This window comes from Neofelis nebulosa, chromosome 7, assembly GCF_028018385.1.
Source record: "Neofelis nebulosa isolate mNeoNeb1 chromosome 7, mNeoNeb1.pri, whole genome shotgun sequence".
Lineage (NCBI taxonomy): Eukaryota > Metazoa > Chordata > Mammalia > Carnivora > Felidae > Neofelis > Neofelis nebulosa.
Window position 1 is genome coordinate 80,298,652 of NC_080788.1, and position 6,738 is coordinate 80,305,389.

Genomic DNA, 6,738 nt, shown 5'->3' on the forward strand with positions numbered 1-6,738 from the left:
ACTCAAGTGTGACTCTTTGATTATAGTTCCTTTCAGAGTAATTATAAACTCATATATTTGGAGAAGATAAGAATTATTTGTTAGGAGACAGAGGCAGGTGAGAGGGCTTGAAGAAAAGGCCAAAAACTTGGGTTGTTACCCTTTTCAGAGACCAGAAAATGATGGGCAAACTGCAGATCTGGCTGTTTCTGTAAATCAAATAGAACTAAGCAAAAGGATGAAGAAAGAAAAAGTGGTAACCCTGACATCTTCTAAAATGGGAACATACTCATCCTTTATAGATGCACATATCATCCTCTTAACAAAATATCCTGTATTTACTTTAAAAATAACAGTTAACATAGGGCTCCTGCGTGGCTCAGTCGATTGAGTAACCGATTCTTGATATCAGCTCAGGTTATGATTTCATGGTTCATGGGATCAAGTCCCATGAAGGGCCCTGTGCTAACCTCACAGAGCCTGCTTGGAATTCTCTCTCTCCCTCTCTCTGTGTCCCTCTCCTGCTCCCATGAGATCTCTCCCTCCATCTCTCTCTCAAACGAAATAAATAAACTTAAAAAAATAATAGTTAACACATAAATAGCAAGGGGGGACATTCAAACACCAATTGCCTAATTGGAATAATTCAACTTGAATAGGTCTGAAATTGAAATGGTCATTGTGGCAAGTATCTTTGATGCAGACTTCATGTTTAAGTTCTTCTCAATTAAACTCTAAAAGACAAAACAAAACAAAACAAAAAACTAACTCCAGTGTCTTCTCTGTCAGTTGAAACAATCAAAAAGAATATTTGTTTCACCAAATTCCCTTCTTTTTTTTTTTTTTTTAAGCTGGGAAGCGGTATGGATCAGTCCATTTTATTCCCTTCAATGTAATCATGTTACCTTTTATAGCTGGAGGTTTATGGAGATTTATAGAGCACTTTCTTATAATAATGATTCAAGCTAGCTAGGTATTCACAAAATAAAGACTAATAAGGAAAATTTTCTTGCTGCTTTTTCCTCACCAAGTAAAAATTGTCTGACTCAAAAAGAGCAGGTCTTGTCTTTGGTTTTTCTCTTTTCTACCCTACATACCCAAATACAGTGAGCTCGCCTTGCATTTGAATGTACAGAGGGCTGTGCAAGTTCACCTATGGCACACAAATTATTTTGTTAGGGTGCCATCTGCTGGTGTCAAACAACCAAAGACTTATTTTTCTTAAAGATTAATGGTAAGCTTCTAATAACACTAAAGACTTTGAAGTTATTTGATTCAAATAATGTTTTGTCTTTTCTCATTTATAATTACAGCATAGACTAATTTCAAATGGCTGTATGATGCATAATTCTTCAATGCTCCAATATAGTAATATAAAATGCCACTTTATTTTAAAGTTAGGAAAATGGAGGCACCAGGCATTGCCTTGACATACTGGTTCATGACCCGTTGGATTCAAATTTCATTTCTTAGTTACCATGGCTCCCCTGACTTTCAAAAAAGTTCTGTTCAAATTTCCCCCTTAGAAAAGCAATTTAAGTGCTCACTTCGGCAGCACATATACTAATACTAAAATTGGAACGATATGGAGATTAGCATGCCCCTGCACAAGGATGACATGAAAATTCGTGAAGCGTTCCATATTAAAAAAAAAAAAAAAAAGGAAAAGCAATCTATTGCTGTGTTTGTGCTTACATCAGTTTCAACACTTAATGTATTATTCACTAAATTTGTTCTCTGTGCTATGATATAAGGTATGGGACCAATCTGTTGCTTCTTAAAGCAAGCTTATCACCCTAGTCCCAATTATTTATATTCAATATCAGTGCAGTTCCCAAGTATTTTTCTTAACCTACCTTCTACTGGAGATGAGGAAAAACCACTACTCCCCCCATTTTTTAAAAATCTTTACCACTTACTATCTGTATGATTTTGAGTAAGGCATTTAACTTTCCTGTACCTCTTCTTTATTGGTAAACTTCAGATAAAAATAGTAGCTATCTGATAGAGTTATCTATCAGGTTATTGTGAGTGTTAAAGAAAATCATACCTAAAAAGTTCTGAGAACAGTGCCTGTAATCTAGTAAGCACACAATAACTGCTAGCTGCTTAATCATAGTTATTTAAGCATTTCAACAAATATGGGTTAATATCAATTAGACAACCATTGCTTTACAGTAACATCTGGAATCCTTAACTTCCTCCCAATTAGGAGATATAAAGTGTGTATGTGTACTTATATTTTGGAGAAGAGGGGAAGAATAATTACCTTTTGTTCTCTCTCAATGAGCATTTAACTGGCTTGAAATCTCAACTCTCTTAAATCTATATAAAACCTTGCATGGTCTGACTTCTTACTCTTCCATCCTCATTTCTCAATATTCTCATTTTCAAACTGTTTTCCAACCATAATGAACTTCTTTCAGTTGCCTGAGTGAGCCAGGCTTTTGCTCTCCACACTTTTGTGCAAGCTCTCGTCCCCTGTGCCTGGAGCCCCCTTCTCTTCTCAGCCTCTTCTATTACTCAGCCAACACCTTATCTCTCAGCTCTGCCCTTAGGCAGTCTTAAGTCAAGGATTAGGTAATCCTTTCATGGACTCCCATAAAACTCAGTACTCTTCTACCCCACCCCTATGCCATCACATTTCTACATGGGGACAGGTGGAATCTAGCATAGTCACCATTATACTCCCAGCTTCCAGAGAGGAGCAGATGACCAGTTGGGGCTAGATAAATATTTCTTTCATAGGGACCCACAAGTGAGCACGTTTACTCAGGGGGAATTGAAAGGGAAGGTATGAGCTATCTCCTGTTAACAAGGTTGAATTCTATCTTAAGTAGTGAACATCTTTCTACAGTAATTTCCATCAGGACACCACCACTGTCACTCTCATTCATTAACATCTTTTCATTCACATATTTGTATATATGCACAATTAAGTACAATTAAGTACATGGATGTGTTTGAAGCTTTTATGTATGCATGTAGGAATGTATTTTTAATATCTACATTGGCAAATCACAAGCATTGTGATTACCAATGATAAGTTTCATTAAAACTTATATATGTATAACAATTTTGTCAACAAATATGTATCGAGTGCTTACTGTTGGCCAGGTACTCCTCTAGGCACCAAAGCAGACAGAAGTTCCTAACCTCATACCTGAGCTCTATGTTTTTGCTTAAGTTGTTCTGTATCTGTCATGAAAAGGGACACCAAAAAGATAGTGCAGCACCCTGGGGGCTGCAACAAGGGGAGCTGTTACTATCCCTGCCTCTAGAGGAAAAGGGAAGGAGTCACTCCCTAAATTCTAGTTAGGGGATTGCATGGGGAAGGCTGCCTGATGGAAACAGTGGCCTTTGGTGGAGGATTTAGCAGCATGCAGTGTATGTTTAGAAAGCAGACCCAAAGGGGCGCCTGGATGGCTCAGTTGGAAAAGGCCTTGTCTAACTTCAGCTCAGGTCATGGTCTCACAGTTCGTGAGTACAAGCCCTGCATCAGACTCTGTGCTGACAGCTCGGAGCCTGGAGCCTGCTTCAGATTCTGTGTCTCCCTCTGTCTCTGTCCCTCCCTGGCAGGGACACTCTCTGTCTCTCTCAAGAATAAACAATGAAAAAATTAAATTAAATTAAAACAAACAAAGTGGACCCAGGAAGTCCATTCTAAGACTTCACTTCTCCTTCCTTCCTTCCTTCTGCTGCTTTCTTTCACTTGGCAGAAGCCAGGCGAACCCAGACCGCAGGATGGATGCCCAGGCAAAGCAATGCACACAGCTCAGCCTCCTGGAGCAAGCCACACCAGAGTGAATCTGGAAGGACAAGTGGAAAGATACCCAGCACCATCCCTAATCGAGAACTTTTTAGTTATTTATTTATTGTTTTTAGCCTCTCCATCTTTTCTAAAGATGTTCTTTCAGAGTGTTCTTTCAAGTAACTGGCAGATTGTGTGTTGTACCCTGGGTGCCACCTGTTGGATATTAGGGCTTATTTATTATAAACCCATGCCTTTTAAACAGATATTAATGTTCTGTATATTTGGAATCTCTTTTTCTTTTTTATCAAAAGGAGAGAGTTAAGTGATTTAACTCTCTCTAGATTGTCACTCTGAGGCTCATGTCAGAAATTTTAAGAGGAAAGAACACAACAGGACTTGAAATCCTATGGAAGAACCAGTGATGATGCCAAGTTTGTGCATTCTTTCTGAGTTTTCCCTGGAGCTGCTGCAGAAGCAGGCACAGCTTTGTGCAAGAGCTCATGGCCTGAAAAGTGGGCCACAGAAGTTACATGTAAATAGAGAAAGGATTACCGAGGTCCCACAGCATCTTTGAGGAGACCGAGCTTTCTTTCAACAGTGGAAGTTCAATTTGAATAGGTCTAAAATCCAAAGGCGTAAAATGCAAGAACTCCTTATTATACTTCGTATAATTCTGCTCATTTATCTGTCATTTGTTACCTAATTTTTCTTGAAAACCTTATTGGAACTCTGCTTGGTACTATACCTTCATAGGTATGTGCTTTCATAGGCAGTGCTATTTTCAGTCATTTATAAGTCAGGTGGATACACTGGCTATATATGGTCAACTTTTTTTCAGAACAATTGACTCAATACCTTCCTGAAACCATACCCTTGGCACTTCCCTGTCCCCAGTAAATACTAGTTAATTAATCTAACAGCTTGGTACTTAACACCAACCATGTTCTTCCATGTTGTGAGGTTACAAGCTTTTATGACTTCCTTCCAAGAGCTAAAAATCAAATAGTACTGGGAACACTAAGAATGAATTACAAATTGGTACTGTAAAATTTTCACAGCATTGTCATGTGCAGTTTTGAAATTGGATGCTCACAGATACTCTTTTCAATGAGACTCTGACTCCTATAAAAAATAAGAAAGTCAATGGGACACCTGGGTGGCTCAGTCAGTTAAGTGGCTAACTTCAGCTCAGGTCATGATCTTGCAGTTCATTGAGTGTGAGCCCTGAATTGGGTTCTCTGCTGTCACCTCAGAGCCTTCTCTGGATCCTCTGTCTGCCCCCTCTCCTGCTCGTGCACACTCTCCCTCTCAAAAATAAACATTAAAAACATTTTTTTTTTTAAATAAGAAAGCCAAGGACTTAAATGAGTCTCCAAAACAAATCAATATGTGAATTTAGGATCTGTGATGCACCTTCTCTCTGACAATTAAGCAATACTCGTATGATTGTCTGAAGCCCTGAGTTCTATTCCTGATGAGTCCATAATGAGTGTGTTTTTCTGAACCTCACCTTCATTTTCTGTACAGTGAAGGGCTGGACCAGATGCTTTGGTTCCCTTCCAGAGTCCAGCTTCTATGGAATTATCTCTGAGACCTTTGACATATTGTCCCTTTGTCTTCTTAATCTTCTGGATTAAAATCTCCTTAAGGGCTGAGTCATCACTAATCTAGCACAGTGCCTACAAAATGCATAGTAGGAAGTCAATAAATATGGTAAGATTGAATATTTAACTGAACTCTTTAAGCATAACCAGGTCTCTAAAACTATTTCAAAACATTTTGTAAACTTCTACGACGTTTTATTCTCAGCTGCTAACAATGTACAAAGATACAGGTCAATGGAGTGTTTTGAATGTTTTAGAAAACTTGGCCAGGGTTAGAACTCTCCGTTTGACTAGATTTCTGAAAGAGGATTCAAGTATATTTATCTCAGTTGGGCAAAAGAACATGTTTGCATCTCATATTTTAGCTAGAATTTTACCTAGAAATCAGGCATTTGGTTCATCTTAAACCAACACCCTTTTTAAAGGTGACTCTGTGTAAGTGTTATGGACTGAATGCTTATGTCCCCCCAAAATTTATGTGTTGAAGCCTTAATTCCAAGGGTGATGGTATTTGGAGCTGGGCTTTTTGGGAAGTAATCAGGTTTGGAGGAAGTCATGGTAGTGGTGCTCCTGGTGTCTGTATAGGGGGTGAAGAGATCAGAGCTCTCTCTCCATAGTGTGAGGATAAGTAAGAAGGTGACTGTCTACACACAAGTAAGAGGACTCTCACCAGGAACAAAACTTACTAGCATCTTGATCTTTGACTTCCCAGCCTTTAGGACAATGAGAAATAAATGTCCACTGTTTAAGCAACCCAGTCTATGGTGTTTTTGTGATAGCAGCCCAAGCTAATGAAAGTGGCAAGTAAATCTGGTTTGTACACAAACAAAACAGAACCTCGGGGTTAAGAATTCAGGTTGGGAAAAACCTTTAAAAATAGATCAAGGGTGGAGGGCTGGGGGCTCAGTCCTTTAAGCATCCTACTCCTGATTTTGGCTCAGGTCAAGATCCCCCAGTTCATGAGATCAAGCCTCACATTGGGCTGTGCTGACAACACAGAGCCTCCTTGGAATTCTCTCTCTCCCTCTCTCTCTGCCCTCCCTCACTTGCATGTGCGCTCTCTCTCTCCCAAAATAAATAAATAAACTTTAAAAGAAAATCTTTTAAAAAACGAATTCAGGTGGGGGGGGCAACTGGTTGGCTCAGTTGGAAGAACATGTGACTCTAAATCTCAGGGTTGTGAGTTCAAGCCCCACATTGGACTTGGAGCCCACCTAAAAAAACACCAGCAACAACGAAAAAAGAATTAATATTATAATGAATTCTTTTGTAAGTGTAATGAAGAAGAAATCTAACAATATAATAATAAGAAGGGACCACATGGAATACTGACACCAGGAGTAGAAGTTACCAACTCCAGGCAATCTACAACCTAAATACTTTTATTCAAAGGCAGAGATA

General features: G+C 38.9%; 1 non-coding gene across 1 annotated transcript; it reads left to right on the forward strand.

Annotated features, from left to right (window-relative positions):
- The first annotated feature begins 1,518 nt into the window (after nt 1–1,518).
- Nucleotides 1,519–1,627, forward strand: LOC131518368 (U6 spliceosomal RNA). Its single transcript, XR_009265056.1, has one exon. It is a non-coding gene; the product is annotated as a U6 spliceosomal RNA (small nuclear RNA).
- The last annotated feature ends 5,111 nt before the right edge of the window (nt 1,628–6,738 follow it).